The sequence below is a fragment of the Staurois parvus genome, unplaced genomic scaffold (assembly GCF_062004578.1).
Source record: "Staurois parvus isolate SC_StPar_1 unplaced genomic scaffold, SC_StPar_1.0 ptg000025l, whole genome shotgun sequence".
Lineage (NCBI taxonomy): Eukaryota > Metazoa > Chordata > Amphibia > Anura > Ranidae > Staurois > Staurois parvus.
The window spans coordinates 28,340,239-28,358,860 of record NW_028317821.1 but is presented as its reverse complement, the minus strand read 5'-3'; positions in this window follow the sequence as shown (position 1 = coordinate 28,358,860).

Below are 18,622 nucleotides of genomic sequence, written 5' to 3'. Positions count from 1 at the left end.
AACCCAAAGGGTTGAATGTGGAACTAGAACTTAACTGTTTAATTTTGAATCTGTGAATAAGGGTAACTTTTGGAAGAGGATACATTTGGTATGGTATGAATAAGTAGAATACAAGTTGACTTAGGAGATAGGCCCCTTCGATGTATTACTATAGATGGAATTGGGCATAATTATTTATCAAAGAAGAAATCAAGTTCATTATCTTCCCCTTGGCTCACATAGGATCCACTTAGAATTCATAGGCTTGTTCTAATGTCAATAACTTTACTTAACCTCCTTCCTCTTCTGGTACTTATAAGCTCAAGGAATAGAACTATGTCCCTCCTGATAATGGTATAGATCATCTGATACGTAGGGTATCCTTACTATATCCTGTGTTTATTATTATTATTATTATTATAATACAGTATTTATATAGCGCCAACAGTTTATAGACTTGTCTAAGTTTAGAGTTGAATAGGAATATCCATTCACAATTTTGGTATATATATTAGGCATTGAGTGAAGGAATGTATCCTTATTTATTTAACCAAATATTACACCACAGTAAATCAATCTAGTTATGGCCAATTAGTGGTAAAATTAGTATTTGCATAATTTACATTGCTGTAAGATGTCATCCAAGGTATACAATATCTATTTACCTTCTTCTACATCAGTATGAAATCCTGTGGTTGAGGGTGGGTTGGTCAAGATAATATATCTTGATGGGTATATATACATGAAATCTGATAGCAAAGATAACCTTGGATGACATCTTATAGCAATGTAAATTATGCAAATACTAATTTTACTACTAGTGGGCCATAACTAGATTGATTTACTGTGGTATAATATCTGGTAGTAGAAATGGAACATATAAGTATTAGAACCTGATGTTGCTGTAGGAATATGGAATTCATATAAGATCTTGTTTCAGCATATTGTCTATTCCCAGTTAGAAAGGAAAGAAGTATGTATTGCAGTGCACATTATATGTTATATAGTCCCTTTTTAAAGATGGCTGATAGACATCCTATTGAGGGTGGAAATGAACTATAAAAGGCCAATCTGCACGTCTGACATACACATCTTTCGATAAAGTCATAATGATGAAACGCGTCAGTAAGTGATGTCAAACGCATACCGGAACCATCTTGGAACAGGTCCCAGCCCAGGTGTTGTGTGCTGGATTTCCGTTACACATTGTAAGTGCTTTATTAATAATAAATAGTTTGGATTTTATTCTACTACACTATGGTCTGCCTATGTTTGGTTGCATATGGATGACATAACAACAAGTGGAGACAAAGGCAAACACAGGAGTGGAAGTGGCGGTTTATGAGATTGCTATGCTCCAGATTATAGGAGAATGGTAAGGTGCATGATTTATAAGGTGATGGAACACCAATGGTGGATGAAGCATTGGGTTGCGGTGATCACAAAGGTGGAAAGAGTGTGTGTACAATAGCAATATAAGTGTTTTATCGCTATCAGGAGTACTACACTATATGAATATTTTTTTTTTTTGGGAGAGTCGTTTTAAGAAGTAAAGAAAAAAAGAAGAGGGATGCAAGATCAATTTAAGAATTGGAATATTTGATCAACTTTGTTATGTGGTGAGAATTGAAGAAAATCTTGCAGCACAAACAATCTCATATGACTGTGAAAGGGGACTAATCATTTCATGTTAGACTTGCATGCTGGATTCTAACACATATATATGATCATCAGTCCCACCCACCAGTGCCCAGCAGTGACACCCACCAGTTCCCAACAGTGCCACACATCAATGCCACCTATCAGTGCTGCCAAACAGTGCCGCCACTCAGTGATGTCAGTCAGTGCTGCCAGTCAGTGCCACCTATCAGTGCCCATCAGTGCTGCCTATCAGTGCCCATCATTGCTGCATATCAGTGCAGCATCATCAGTGCCTCCTCATCAATGCCCACCAGTGCCGACTTATCAGTGCCACTTCATCATTGCTGCCTATCCATGCCACCTCATCAGTGCCCATCAGTGTCACCCATCAGTGCTGCCCATCAGTGCCGCCAATCAGTGCCCATCAGGGCCACTTATCAGTGCCCATCAGTGCTGCCTATCAGTGCAGCCTCATCAACGCACATCAGCGAATGAGAAAAATTACCTGTTTGCAAAATTTTATAATAGAAACAAAGAAAAACGTTTTTTTGCTCTTTTTTTGTTTACAGTGCAAAAAATTAAAAACCCAGTGATGATTAAATACCACCAAAAGAAAGCTCTATTTGTGTGAAAAAATCATAAAAATGTCATATGGGTACAATGTTTCATGAGCGTGCAATTGTCATTCAAAGAGCACTGAAAGCTGAAAATTGGCATGGGCAGGAAGGGGGTAAAAGTGCCCGGAAGGCAAGTGATTAAGGCAGGTTAAAGAGATTACTAAAAACTTTGATTAACCAATTGGACTTTCAAATTGAAACACATTTGCCTTATTTGCAGGATAGCATTAGCAGTTCACTAAATGGTTTCACTTTCTCTTTGAAACAACTTTATAAAGTAGTGAAACATAACATTTGACATTGAAAAACAGGAAAAGGTCTGAAATCTGTTCAAAAACCATGTAGCTTATATAAAGGACTTTACTGATTCTTTGGGCAAAAATTGTATCAGAACAAAGATATGATTATGTATACGTGGCATTAGAATTTGTTGCTATTCTGCAAATTTTATCCATGTCTACATAGGAATTCTCTCTCTGTGTTACATATTTGCTGACATGAGGAAAACAGAGAAACCACACAACCCTCTCATAAAAATAAAATATTCAAGTGGAGTTAGGTTATTAGTTAAGTTCCTTTAGACAAGTACACCAATAAATGTATGATAACAAAATTTTCACTTACATTTTATGTTGTAATATGGTTGTTAATTTTGCTGGTTAAAAAAATCTGATATGAATCAGTCAGGACACTAAATGAAGTCTCCCAATACATTTTGAATGCCTAGAGGGTTAGAGTAGATATTAGTTTAATAGGGGTTTTACAGCCAGGACATGTGTTTTACATTAATTTATTCCCTGCATTATGGTAAAAACTGCCTGTTCCCTCCACCTCAAATACTTACCATAATTCCTCACTTGATCCAGTGCTGTGCTCATCTTTAGCGGATCTCTCCTCTCTCCTTGCATTTACAGAACAGAGAGGCAACAGCGTAAGCTATGGGCTCCTGATACTGTCAATCAAATCTTATGAGGAGGGAGTCATGGGTGGGGCTGAGCCACAGTTTGTGCTTCTATAGAAGCACAAAGCCTGGCTCTGGAGTGAGCCTGCAGGTGCACCCCCATATGCTGGCACACTGAGAAGAGGAGGAGCCTAGAATGCCAACATAGGACCCCAGAAGATGAGGTTCGAGAGGCTCTGTGCAATACCATTGCACAGAGCAGGTAAGTGTAAAATGTTTGTTATTTTAGAAAATAAAATGCAAACTTTACAACCTTTTTATTATATACATCGTTGCAGTCTAGAGATGACATAATAATAACAATTAGGTACTCCAGAAAATAAATTATCAGTCTGATAATTAGGGCTGCAACATAAACAGAGTGCGCATCTCTAAGTTAGAAAATGGAGCCACATCAGAAAGGTTAATGGGTATAGAATGAGCATTTTTCAGATTTTTGGAAAGAATGGCATAGTGGTCAGAGATAAAAATAGGGCTACATTTACGTTGGACAATGGTCTTGAGACTGTTAAAGGACAGTTTATTAGGAAATATATAGAAAAGACTTATATCAGATCCTAATCAGCTGGTTTGCAACACCAGGACTCAGCATCTGCAATGAGCAATCATACACACGGTATATGTTTCTGTTTTAAAAACGTACCATAGTATGATCCAGAAAAAGTAAATCAAATATTAGGGGGGAACACAGGGCATTGTAGTTACATATCTAGCCCTTAAAATATTCCAGATCAAATCTAAATCTCAATAGGTAGATCAGTATTAATACTAATACCTATTTATTGTATATATTTTCTGTTTATACCACTGGCATATTAACTAGTACTTTACAGAATGCATAGAACACTTTCCACCATTCACTGAAGAAAATAACTTGTCAGCACACTTTTGAATCTCTGCCGTTTGAAAAGACTTTATCATTTTTAAATTTCCAAATCTAAGTCCAAGTAAAGTGTAAATGCTCATGTAGCACAACCTGCTTAGAAGTTGTTGAGTATTTGGGTCCCCCAATAGTCCTGTACAGCCAGGCAACACATATTTTTCACAGACTTGTATCCAGGAGTTAGTAGCCAGTCATTGAGCTTGGGTTTTTGGATTTTATTAGGGGAAGTTCAACTTGGATGGGGCAAGGAGTGTATGGGATGCCCAATGGAACTGAGAAACCGAGGACAACTTCCTGTAACTATTTATAAGTCTCTACAGCAAACAGTCTCTTTTGGAGAGCTAGCATCTCCTGTAGTACCACCCCAGACCTAGATAAATCCTCTTCTTTACCCAGCTGTCTGGAGGAATCCCTGAGTAAGGGGATCCAACGCCTGTCGCTTTAGGAAATAAGACAGTTTCAGTAGGTGGCAAATTTGGATTCCCAAAAGAGTGCTCCTTCCCCTATCTGGCCCAGGGGAAGCAGGCTTACTCACTCAGTCTTCTCCTGTGCTGCTGGTGGGTCGGTGGCTGTTACCAGGCCTTCTAGCTGGGCCTCTCCTTCCCTGCTGCACAGGTGGTCCTTGCTCTGGGGGCCTGTGAGGGTCTTAGCTTTCTTCCTTCCATGCTCCACTGCCTGTAGATGAGCCCCTTTCTCCATTTGGGCCCCCTTCCAAGTTCCTGCCTTAAGCTTCTCATCCTCCCTGACTTTTACCCAAACTACCCTGCTGCTGAGCAAGCTCACTCACTTTTAAACATTTTTCTGGCCCCTTGCCAAGCCTCCTGTTGGGGATTGGCCAGGCTCCATCAAAAGTGCGGATCAGCCACTCCTCAGATCCACCCACTGCTTCTAGACCTTTCTTCAAAGTTCTACAGCAGGTTGAAATTTCAGAGGGCTGGTCTGCAGAGTCTCTTAGCTCTGACCACAAATTGACCCCTGCTGGTTATCACATCCAGGCTGCTACTCAGCCCTCCTAGCCAACAATTGAGGTCTAGCTCGCCCTAGCTGACTAGGAGGGTGCTACACTTCTCCTTCTCCCCCCCCGCTCATGTTGCTTATACCTGCTGTATTCAGGGGCTCCATTTGCTGAAACATCTTTAGCATCTGACACAATTCCAGGTTAAAACATCACTTTACTGAGAGGACTTGGAATCATAAATCAGGGCAGGTCGAGGTTAATATGAGTTCACATACATTTTACTGTATCTTTTTTTATAGAAGCATATTAAGCTTGTGTTTAATGTGGGAGTGAAAAATATACAAACATTTTTGTTTTGACCTGATATGTTTGATGTGGTTTTTAGGGAATGTGGGTTACGTGTTTAATTGCTTTTGTTATTGTACCAATATGCAGAAGTCAGACATAATTTTTTGTGTTTTTGGGAATTATTATTGTATGTGTCTACATTGTGGCAACATGGCACCTCAATAGTATGCATTCTTGCTTTTCTTGTTTAATGACACTCAGTTCAGATTTCATCGGAGCAAATTGCATTTATTAAATCTATACATGCCTTTGTGTGTGTGTATATGTATGTCTTTAGTGTGGGTGACAGGTTGTAATGCTCTTTAGTAACAACTACTTACCTAAATAGTTCATTGAATTCTGTAACACAGTGAAGAATCTATTGGTGCTATATAAGTACATTAACAAATATCTTACAGAGGCTTTCATGGCAAGACAAAAAAGGCTCCATTGTTGTTTAACATCTGGTCCCATCTTATTTCACATCTTAGTACTGTAAAATTTATGTTAGAGGAATAGTAAAAATTCCTTTTTTGCTTTACAAGATATTCTCAGGAATGAATTTGTTGTAACAATACACTGCTCAAAAAAAATTAAAGGAACACTTTGAAAACACATCACATCTCAATAGGGAAAAATATGATTCTGGATATCTATACTGATATGGACCGGGTAATGTGTTGGGAACATAAGGATGCCCCATTGTTTGATGGAAATGAAAATTATCAACCTAGACAGGATATAATTCAAAGACACCCCAAAAATCAAAGTGAAAAAATTATGCAGCAGACTAGTCCATTTTGCTGAAATTTCATTGCAGCAACTCAAAATAGTACTCAGTAGTTTGTATGGCCATCATGTGCTGGTATGCATGCCTGACAATGATGAGACGACTGATGGTGTCCTGGGGTATTTCCTCCCAGATCTATACCAGGGCCATATATATATATATATATATATATATATATATATATATATATATATAATGCTTGTGGTTGCCCTGAGCTTGCAAGCCTCCCAACACCTCTTACACTTTAGGTACAGGCATATTTCAACAGTATAGAATAATGCAAAAGACACAGTTCACCTCTATATAAGACTTGTTCAAAAGAGTAGGCTGCAGGAATAATGGGTTTAGGATATACAAACCCAGTTAACGCATAAAAGCAGAACACTACTAAAAAAGGAATAATCAGTTAGCAATATTTAACAGGTTTTACAGTCACGAGTAGTATGCTTCAACTATTTAATTGCAACACCAGCAGCAAGAGGGGGAAGAAAAGGCTTGTTGACTTATCAGCTCCCTCTATGCCAGTGGCACGGCAACAGGGCATACAGAGAATTATGTAAATGTATACTCTGGCATAAATAGATATTAGTACCCTAAGTTGAATAGCAATGGCCTTAGAAGTAAAAAGGTCCCTTTAACTAGAGATTGCGACATACAGTCAGGTCCATAAATATTGGGACATGGACACAATTCTAACATTTTTGGCTCTATACATCACCACAATGGATTTGAAATGAAATGAACAAGATGTGCTTTAACTGCAGGCTGTCAGCTTTAATTTGAGGGTATTTACATCCAAATCAGGTGAACGGTGTAAGAATTACAACAGTTTGCATATGTGCCTCCCACTTGTTAAGGGACCAAAAGTAATGGGACAGAATAATAATCATAAATCAAACTTTCACTTTTTAATACTTGGTTGCAAATCCTTTGCAGTCAATTACAGCCTGAAGTCTGGAACGCATAGACATCACCAGACGCTGGGTTTCATCCCTGGTGATGCTCTGCCAGGCCTCTACTGCAACTGTCTTCAGTTCCTACTTGTTCTTGGGGCATTTTCCCTTCAGTTTTGTCTTTAGCAAGTGAAATGCATGCTCAATCGGATTCAGGTCAGGTGATTGACTTGGCCATTGCATAACATTCCACTTCTTTCCCTTAAAAAACTCTTTGGTTGCTTTTGCAGTATGCTTTGGGTCATTGTCCATCTGCACTGTGAAGCGGCATCCAATGAGTTCTGAAGCATTTGGCTGAATTTGAGCAGATAATATTGCCTGAAACACTTCAGAATTCATCCTGCTGCTTTTGTCAGCAGTCACATCATCAATAAATACAAGAGAACCAGTTCCATTGGCAGCAATACATGCCCATGCCATGACACTACCACCATGCTTCACTGATGAGGTGGTATGCTTAGGATCGTGAGCAGTTCCGTTCCTTCTCCATACTCTTCTCTTCCCATCACTCTGGTACATGTTGATCTTGGTCTCATCTGTCCATAGGATGTTGTTACAGAGCTGTGAAGGCTTTTTTAGATCTGGTCTAATCTGGTCTTCCTGTTTTTGAGGCTCACCAATGGTTTACATCTTGTGGTGAACCCCCTGTATTCACTCTGGTGAAGTCTTCTCTTGATTGTTGACTTTGACACACATACACCTACCTCCTGGAGAGTGTTCTTGATCTGGCCAACTGTTGTGAAGGGTGTTTTCTTCACCAGGGAAAGAATTCTTTGGTCATCCACCACAGTTGTTTTCCGTGGTCGTCCGGGTCTTTTGGTGTTGCTGAGCACATCGGTGCGTTCCTTCTTTTTAAGAATGTTCCAAACAGTTGTTTTGGCCACGCCTAATGTTTTTGCTATCTCTCTGATGGGTTTGTTTTGTTTTTTCAGCCTAATGATGGCTTGCTTCACTATTAGTGACAGCTCTTTGGATCTCATCTTGGAGTTGACAGCAACAGATTCCAATGCAAATAGCACACTTGAAATGAACTCTGGACCTTTTATCTGCTCATTGTAATTGGGATAATGAGAGAATAACACACACCTGGCCATGGAACAGCTGAGAAGCCAATTGTCCCATTACTTTTGGTCCCATAACAAGTGGGAGGCACATATGCAAACTGTTGTAATTCCTACACTGTTCACCTGATTTGGATGTAAATACCCTCAAATTAAAGCTGACAGTCTGCAGTTAAAGCACATCTTGTTCGTTTAATTTCAAATCCATTGTGGTGGTGTATAGAGCCAAAAATGTTAGAATTGTGTCGATGTCCCAATATTTATGGACCTGACTGTAAGTCCTGCGATGTTTAAAGTTCATGATATGGTGGTATCCGCTGTCTTCTGCTAGCAATGGTGGGGTCCATAAGCATTAGTGAATACTGGTAATTCAATGAAGTTAATCAGATATGCCATGGTACTGCTGAAAGCAAATGTCTCTTGGCAAATGAGGTGTAAAGGTGTCTGCATGCAGCATCTCTAGAGTGATTACAGAAAGAGGTTGGACATTCGCCCTCTCACCATCCCTATGAATAGAACGGCCTCATAGGAACAAGAGTTCTTGCCCAGGCTCTTAGCTGTTTACAGGGATGTGTAGAGTTACCGCCTGATGGTCTGTCACCATGGTGAGTGCTGTGTGAAGACCAGACAGTGACAGTCCCAATGCAGAGAAGCTGATGTGATCCCAGTGTGGTGATCAGTGTCACTACTTTGCTGAATTGATGTGCAGAGTCCCAAAGCAGTAGGCCAGCAATCTGTCTATGGAGGAGAACAGCAGTCCCTTTGTGTTCAGCACCAGAGAAACCTGCATCAAGAGAGAGGGAGCCATTCCCTTGCTGTAGTATATATTTGCTTTCCCAGCATCCTTCTTGTTTGCCAGCTCTCTGAAGGTTGTAGTTCAATCAGCAGGAATACAGGTTGTATTTGCTATAGGACTAAAGGTCCTAAAATCCTCTGCTATCAGGGAGACTGAATCCACTTTGCTAACAGAAAGTGATGTAGCCATCCCAGTACTTGGCACTATGGAGAAAAGGCTTAAGCATAGTCTCATCTGTAATCAATGTTCCTGAAAGGCATAATGATATAGGTGGCACCTGCTACATCAATACTGTATATTTAAATATTCATATTTATGTGATGTGCTGGAGGTAATAAAAAGTGAAGTAAGATTACCCCATCAAATGAAATATCACAATGGGGCAAAATGTGTTTTGGTTTTAAAAACCCTCTGAACAGTATAGGATGTGGCAATCAGTTCACTTCCTTGCAATTAACCTAACTTCACACACATTAATCAGGTCCATAAAGTGAAATATGTCTCCTGGGTAAACATGGTCTGAATATCGGCTGGATCAGCAGGAACCGCCCGACATTCAGTCTGTGTATACAGCTGTCCTTCAACAGAAGCTTGTCCAAAGACTGACTTTTGTCAAAGGGACCTGTTGGAAAACTAGCATCCTATCAGCAGTCCCCCTCCCAGAACACAAAGGCACAGAGAGAGAGATCGCTATGCTAACATCGCTTAGTACAGCAATCTCAGAAAAAACTGAATTGTGTACACGGCTTAAAATTTTACTAAATTCATGATGCTGTATTCACTATATCTGGTCTTCCACAGTACACAGAACATGGAAATGCAATTATTTTATTAAAAATATAAACTGCTAAATACCTTTTCTCATTAGCAGTACAAAGCAGTCTTGTGACTTCTATCATTGGCCAACTGTGCACCGATTAAAGCATATAGGAGGAGTTTTTATTCTCTCACTGTCCTATGAGGCTGCATGAACCCTGGCCCTCTATCTGGACAGTGCTGATTGGTCCTGTGCTGATCACATGCACCCTCCCCCCCAAAAAAAAACTCTCTAGCAATACATACCAAGCAGAGCATGTGCAGAGTGACTCTAAGAGCTCTGTACTATTAGCAGAGGGATTGGGGACAGTAAAAGAAGGGGAGGATCAGGGAAATCCTTTTTACACAATGTGAAGGATTAGCCCATTGGGTTCCACAGCGAGTATACCAAGCATGCTTTGCTGCATATACAGACTTATTTTACTGTTGTGGGTTTAGTAACACTTTAACTCTCAAATCTGGCTATTCATAATGTAATCACAGCTGTAAGAGGTCATGTTGGAACTTGGCTGGCCAGAAGGAAGATGAGAGAATACATTCAAGAAAAATATTATGCAGCTACTGCCAGAGCAGCAGGTGATGAAGAAGAATTGGTTGGCTATGTCTGAATCACAGATTGACTTGTTCGTGCTTGTGGGCCACTAAATGACCTGCATTTATACATATTGCCGCTCTTGTCTCTTGGCACGGCAACAGTGAGAAAATTAAAACAATAAAAGTGGGAAAATTAAGTACATAAATTTTTCACGGCTGACAAAACTCGCAGCAAATGGATTTTATTAGAAATCAGAGAATATCCAGAAACTGAAGACTCAAGTATATGTGCTTTATTTTTAGCCATTTTCTCATGTGGAATCTATCTCACGTCTAATATACTTTGCCTAAAGCAAAGATTGTCAGTTTACCTTTATGCATAGGTATGAACAGCAGTCAGTTTTACAGCGAAATATTAGACCATCAACTATTCAAGGCTCACAACTCCTACATACAGTATGCTTATAGATCTACTCCTTCAATTGATGTGCCTTAGTTTAAAAGAACACTATAACTAAAAGCTAATAAATACTATACTAGATGCTAATAAAATTCACAGCTGCAATATACATGTACAAGCACTTTAATTACATAGAAATTGTGATATTTAATATTTAAAATTTTTTATAACTTTGCACTGTACTGTTCCTGTATCTGCTCTGTAAAGCAAAAAAAAAAAAAAGCAAACCGTTGATAGCTTTCTCCTATTGGATTATTGATAACAATGTCATATATTTACTTGAAACATTTTCAAATGCATTAACTACTTTTATAATCTATATACGATGGCCCTTTAGCCCAGGTTCACACTCGCTTTGCATTTGCTCGGCACAGAAGCCAATGAATGGGCTGCTGTACCTGCATTTCCAGACGAAAACAAGTGCATGCACCTTTTTGGAAATGCGACCTCAGGGGAAAAAAGACCATGCGGTTCCCCTGCGATTCCCGCACCCATAATCAAACTGCAGGCTGAGATGCATGGGGGTGCTATTCAGAATGGATCGCAACCCTGCGTGTCTCCTAAGAGCAAGTCAATTTGGCTGTGGGTGGTTGCAGGTGCAGGAACCGATGCGATTCCTGCACCCGTAACCAGAACGCACAGTGTGAACTGAGCCTTACACTCATAACAATGAGAAGGTTTTTCATGCTACCTCAGCAAGACAAGGTTTAATTTGTTTCTTAAACATATTCGAATACACATTTAGCTTTTTAAAAGTCATTTAGGGTTTTCTATTTTTTTTTAATTGCATGTAAACTCTTAATCCATTTTTCATTATGTCTGGAATCATGCCTCATTGCATACAGTTTTTTAGGCAAACTATTTTTGTGGATGTTGCAAAGTTTCTTATGATCCTGCCAGTAACAGCACTTCCTGTTTCAGGCTGACAATGCAAAATCACTGCCTTGCAATTGGCAGCAAAGTTGTCAACTTGCTGTGTGTGCTCCTTCAGGTGGTCGTTGGGCTGTTTTTCAAGTCTTCAGGAAGCTTGCACAAACCTGATAGGCAGCCCAACTGCAAACTAATGAGCTGGCAGACTGCAAATGCTGCTGCCAATTGCAAGTCAGTAGTTTATTGCTATGCAAGAAGAAAAATAGCTAGGCCTAGAGTAAGAAAAAGGGGAAGCCTGGATGCAGGGCTGACATAACTGTATTAAAAGGGGTTTGACATAGGAAAAGTTTTTTGGGTAGGTTAAAGTAAACAGGAATCAGAGGGTACTTACCAGATTGGAGGGTTGTCATTAGGAGATTGGAGATTGTCATTAGGAGGTTCTTGGGAGTTGTTCCATTGGAAGATAGCCTGTGTTGGGAAAACGTCTCACCTTCCCACTCTCCTTTCAGTTAGGATGTTTTGTAATTTGTGGGGATTATTACGTTGTTGAGTGGATTTGATAAAGCAGCTAGTGGGAGACAAGGTCCTTGTATGTGTTTTATTATGGGCAGAAATGTGCATTGGAAGGGACCCATCTTAGGTATGGCTCCCATTAGTCTGTTTGGGTTGAATATGGGATTATTGGTGTTGTCTCCGAGTCTGTGCTTTTTGTGGCTTGAGGACTGTTTTTTTTTCAGTTAAGCAGGTGCTTGAAGTAGACATGCCTATAAGGGACTTGGGGCCCAATTCATATTGTACTGAATGTTTGTATGTTATTTATAAAATTTGTCAATAAAGGGTGGCTATGGCCATTAAACTCCAGTTTGGGCCATCTGTGTTATGTCATCTTTGTTACTTGGGTAAGAGTGGGTGTTAGAGTGAAATCATCTCTTATACCCTAATCAAGAGACACTGTACCTGGGGCTTACTTTTTCTTAAAATGTAAATTGACAATGGTTCTTGTCGAATAAATCTCAGCTACTCACTAGACACAAAGGAGTCAATTTACTAAAATTGGAGACTGCAAAATCTAGTGCAACTCTGCATAAAAACCAATCAGCTTTCAGTTTTTTTTTTTGTCAAAGCTTAATTGAACAAGCTGAAGTTAGAAACTGATTGGCTACCATACACAGATGCACCAGATGTTATATGCTTCGGTTTTAGTAAATCAACCCCAAAGTGAGGGAATGGACCCACAGAAGTGGGGCCTACCCTACCAGAAGAGTTTAGGTGAATGGAAGGAACCAAGCACCAAATTATCAATTAAAAGTCCATACATCTTTTATTGTTGATAGCAAAGTCAAAACCATTAGAAAAGAAAATACATTGCCTCCTTTTCTAATGGTTGTGACTTTGCTATCAAGAATAAAGGATATATGAACTACTAAATGATCATTCAGCACTTTGTTCCTTCCATTCACCTTGTACTTTAGTACTGTCAGCCTTAAACATGAAGTACTGTTACTGGCAAGATCTCAGAATAAAAAAACTTTGTAACGTAGGCATAAAAAATATTTGCTTAAGAAACCGGTTTACAGTTTTGGCATGATTCCAATCGAACTGAAAGATGGATTGGAGGTTTACATTCACTTTAAATATTAGAATTGCAACAAATAAATAAATGAAGGCTAGATCCTTTAATTTGGTAAAACCTGTTATTTTTTTTCCTATTTCACATTTTTCAAGCCTATATAATGATAATTGTCCTTCAAACACTTAAACACAGAGAAACTACTTGCAGCATCACTAAACTGCCATCTTTGAGAACTTTACATTTGTTAAAGGGGCATGTCAAGTACTCTATAAATCACCTGACAGTCTTGTTCTTAATAATGTGGACTTTTCCCTGGTGACTTTTATTCACTGCCAATGATGACGTGCCATTTCCTTGACTAGTAGACAAATATTTTATGTCACTGTGTAATGTCTCAATGAGAAACAAGACTCCTTCAGTCAGCTGAAGGCTTCTTCGTTATTCATCTAAAAGTCATATGTGATATTTCTTTAGTAGACTCCTATGTTAGTAAAACAACAAAGCTAGAAAATACAACATTTATGCATATCCTGGAATTCATTACCTCGACCATCACAGTGCTCTGTATGCCTCTATGAGCACATGTACTGTATGCTTGCACAGAGATAGGGCAAATATATTTATCACAAAAAAAGTACTGACTACATTAGTTACATATTCATATTACGGTTTTAGTAGATTTTTACTGACTGCATCACAGATAGGTTTATTTTTGTATTCCTTAAAGAACCAAACTAAACTCCATTTGGCTGTGACAAAGGTAAATTATTAGTTGATTAAAAATGGCCATGTCCGAAAAAAATTATATATTTAACATTATTAGTTTACTTTACAATACTATAAAATGGTTTATGTCTACTTGCTCCCTATCTGAAGTTGCAGACAGTCTAAGAAAAAAACCGTTTACAGTGTCCCTCATTTTCAAGAGGGATGTCTTCTGACATATCAAAAGTTTGCCTTCCTCTCATTAAGCAACTGTATTTAAATAAATCAGATTTGATGAGCTACTGAAACTTTTTGTGAGGAGTCATATGGACAGCTTGTGAATGCTAAAACCCATGCTAAATTTCTGTAAAAGCAGGGATCAGCCACTGTTTAGATGCTCATCCATGGTCATGAGTATGTTGACTGGCAAAAAAACCTAATTAATTAAAACTGCAGCATCATCAGTACCCACTTGTGGCACATTTGTGCAAAGTTTACTATCTCATTGTAACCAGAGTTTAATTTACATAAGTCTTAAAGTGTTACTAAACCCACAACAGTGAAATCAGTCTGGATATGCAGTAAAGTATGCTTGTTATACTCACTGCGGAACCTAAGGGGTTATCCTTCGCATTGTGTAAAAAGGATGTTTGATCCTGTCTTCTCTGATCTTCTTCTTCTGCTGTCTACAATCTATCTGCTGATAGAACAGAGCCTTGGGGGCAAGCTGCACATGCTCAGTTTGGTGTATATTGCTAAAGTTTTTTTTTTCTTGTGAGAGTGCATGTGATCAGCACTGGGCCAGTCAGCACGCATCCAGAGGGTCAGGGGTCAGGAAAATCAAGGGAGAATGAAAGCTCCTCCTAAAAGCTTTAACCAGTGCTCTGCTGGACACTGATAGAAGTCACAAGACTGTTCTAACTGCTGATGAGAAAAGGTATTTAGCAGTTTATATTTACTAAACTAATTACATTTCTATGTTGTGTGTACTGTGGGAGACCAGGTGTAGTGAATGCAGGGTCATAGGTTTACTAACACTTTAACAGTAAAGAATACTGTTTGGTTGTATTACCCTACCGCTGCATATTGTTCTTTGCTACATTGAATAAACCTGTTTTGTGTTGTACATTTTTTTTCATTTGAAAGCGGTAGTAAACTGCAAATAAATCTAAAAAAACTTCTCACTGCAAGTTAAGAGCATCCTAGCATTATGAAAGACTTACTTGAAAACGAAGCCCTCCAGCGGACCGCTGTTACAGCTCCAAGAGGCTTCCATCTTCACCAAGTCTTTCTTTCTGGGTACGCGGACAGCTGCTGTTTGATTGGCTGAGCTGCGATGACATCAGTCCTGCGAGTTTTGGCTGTGGAAAGGGATCCAGTGGAGGAATTATTAGACTCTGGAAGCCTCAACACTTGGACAGTACAAATCTGTTGGACCCTGCCAAGCTTGGCTCAAACTAAATGGGAGAATGTTGTACCATTTCACTAAAGACTACCCAAAGGTGCTCTTAGGGGGAATTCCTAATGTAATCGTAAAGCATGTCAAGGTTGTAGTTAAGAACTCACTGCACAGTGTAGTGGGAATTGGGGGGACAGGTAACCAGTTCCAGAAATGTTTCTGAAATTAATGATGTCACTATTTTGCCTAAACTTGAGGGGGATGTTGGCAATGCTATGTTATAGGTGCCTGACAATTTTCCACTAGAGGTCATGGTTGCTGAGTCAGAGGAAATAGCCTCAATGCCAGAAATAAGTGAAGTATCACTGGCAAGAGATTATTTTGGGACTGCACAGTTGCTGGATCCCAATTTTACAAATACCTTTTAAACTGTAAATGTAACGGTGATAAACAAGATATCACAAGTGCCATAAGTTAGCCCGGTATACTCCCATTTTGCAAAACTGTATGGCATAAATAAGGAATGGAAACAAATTGTGAAGCAGCTGGCATTCCCCAGTTTCACACAAGGATAGTGTTAGGTCTGGCCTATTATCATGTGTTGGATGGTCATTTAGAAGTGTAAATAAACTAAATAGTAAATTGAGAAGCAGTCTTCCGGCCCAGTATTTACAAAAAGCTTAGAACTATAAATCTTGCACTGAATATCAGATGTTCTAGAGAACGCCTGGATATAGCCCAGGAAACATGAGAGTTAGAAGTCACATTTAAGCACTGGTTGAATGCAATAGTAGTGGCATAGTGGCCCATAGTTCAAGAAAATATGCAACACCTTCATGAGGCACAGGCCAGAGTTTAACCATTCTGCTAAAATAAAAAAACTTTAACCCAGGAGACAGTCTTAGTTTTGATACCCACAGTACAAAGTATATTTATGGCACAGTGCCAAGGCTACTATGAGACTGGAGAAAAAGCAAGAGCATTACCTGGCCAAACTAATGTAATATACATGTAATGCCCTCCAGGTTAGTCAGATAGTTTTTGTTACAGGCAGAGTAGCAGCCTGTGGATGAGCCAGCCTGGGGAATGAGGTAGTGAGGGTACCTCAGGACGGGCTAGGGAGTTTCTGAAGATCGGAGCTTCTGGAGCCCTCCCACCTCTTTCTAGAGGAGGGGAAGAAGCTTGGATCTGCATGTTTGAGGGACCTTGACTATTCCCTGGCAGGAGGCTGGGAATGGTGACCAAGACAACCCTCAAATGTGGCAGAGCCTGGGGAGGAGTTCAGTGAGTGTCTGGTGGAAGATGGAGTGGGGAGCTGGAGTGTGTAGCCTGGGAGGGTGCCCAGGGAAGGGGCCTACCTACAGCAGGTGCTGGAAGAGGGACCCTCCACTGCACCACCGTCTTCCAAGGGGGACATCCTGAGCAGCGGGGGGTGGGGGAGCCAGCCCAGAGAGGGGCCTGGAGGCAGCCCCCAGCCCACCAGGCTGACAGGAGGAATGGTGTGAGTGCCGTGACACCTCCTGGGCCAGATGGGGGGAGAGGGCGGTCAGGTGGAAAACCCAAGTAGCCCTCATCTGGGACTGTTTGGCTAAATTGATAGCTTCTGCGTCCCCTTGCCGGGGAATGCCCTCAGTGCGGCTGGGTGAGGAGAAGGATTCATCTGGGGTCTGGCAAGGTGCACAAGAGAGCTTTGGAGGCTCTTTATTTTCATCCACATTTTTTATACATAGTCGTCCTCAAGTTTGCAGTTTCCTTGGGCATCCCATACACCCCTCAGCCCTATCCAAGTTAGAAACCCCTTAATAAAATCACAAAACTGATCTCAAGGACTGTTTGCTGACTCTGAATGTAAAGTGTGAAAGAAAATGTGTGTTGCCTGGCTTAGCAGAGCTTTAGGGGGACCTAAAATTCAGTGACTCCTAAGAGGGTAGTGCTACATACAGTGGCATTGTGACTGAACCTCACATTAAGGAAAGGTAAATCCTTATCAGGTTTTTGTAGCTAAGAGAAAAGCTATTTCAAGAGAGGTTCTGCAATGACTTCTGGAAACTAAATTAAATATGTATATGTCATGCTTATCCCATGCCCCAGGTGGTAGAGTGGCTAGAAAAGTTGGGTTCTGCCAGGTACATTACCACCCTCAATCTTACTAAATGGTATTGGAAAAATTCCCTTAACAGATAGAGCAAAGGAAAACACAGCTTTTTTTGACACTATATGGACTGTACGAGTACATGATCCTCTTTTTTGACTTATATAGGGCCATGGCATCATTCCAAAGAATCATGGACCCTATTCTAAAACCCCCCAAATGCCATTCTTTGGCATATAAAGATAATATTGTCATTTTCAGTCGTGGGATTCCCATGTACAGAAGGTTCAGGTGGTTTTTTAGATTCCATTCATAAGACCATGTTAGGAGTCAATCCAAAAAAAGTGCAACAGGCCTGGAAGAAGCGCAATATTTGGAACACAGCATTGTTTGGGGGTCATAAAGATGGGCAAGATTGAAGCAATTAAAAGTGCCCCCGTCCTTTGTAAAAAAAAAATGTTATAGAGTCTTTCTTGAGATTGTAGGATACTAGCTGAGGTTTGTGCCCAACAAGGTCGAAAGAGCTTTTCAAAAGCAGAAGGTTGTATGGTGTACAAAAACAGACAGCATTAACCACCTCCAATTTAATTCAAGAATTTCTTGTACAGTTGGCTCTGATGTTGGCCCAGGAGCAGTTTTTTCCAAGAAAATTATTGAGGAAGAACATCCATAGCATACCCCCAGTCAGAAACGAACCCCTGCAGAGAGTAACTATACAATAGTTGAAATGGAGTGTCTGGAAGTTAGGTTGGCACTTTATATTGAGGTATTACTTTTTGGTAAATACAGACCATTCTGCAAGACAGTGTATTGCTCAGAACATTGGAACCATTGCTAAAGTCATAGGATCGTTTCTGGCTCTGTAGGACTTAAAATTTTATGAACAGCACATGCCAGGGACCCAGCAAGGGAATGCTAATGGTCTGTTATGCGTCCATTGTATTTTGTAAAGGACAGGGAGGCCAGGGAGGACAGAGACAGCTACACACAAATCAAAATTCAGCCTGCATCTGCTGAACCTACCGATTTTTAATGTGCGTGTACCCAGGTTAACTGTAAGGAAATATTTACATGTCTTACCAATAATATGTTTTATTAATATTTTACACATATTAATGTTTCCAATTCTAAAAAAAAGAATTAAATAAGCCTGACTGTTTTTGGTGTTTACTATTTTTTTCTTTACATATATGCCAATATGCCAGCT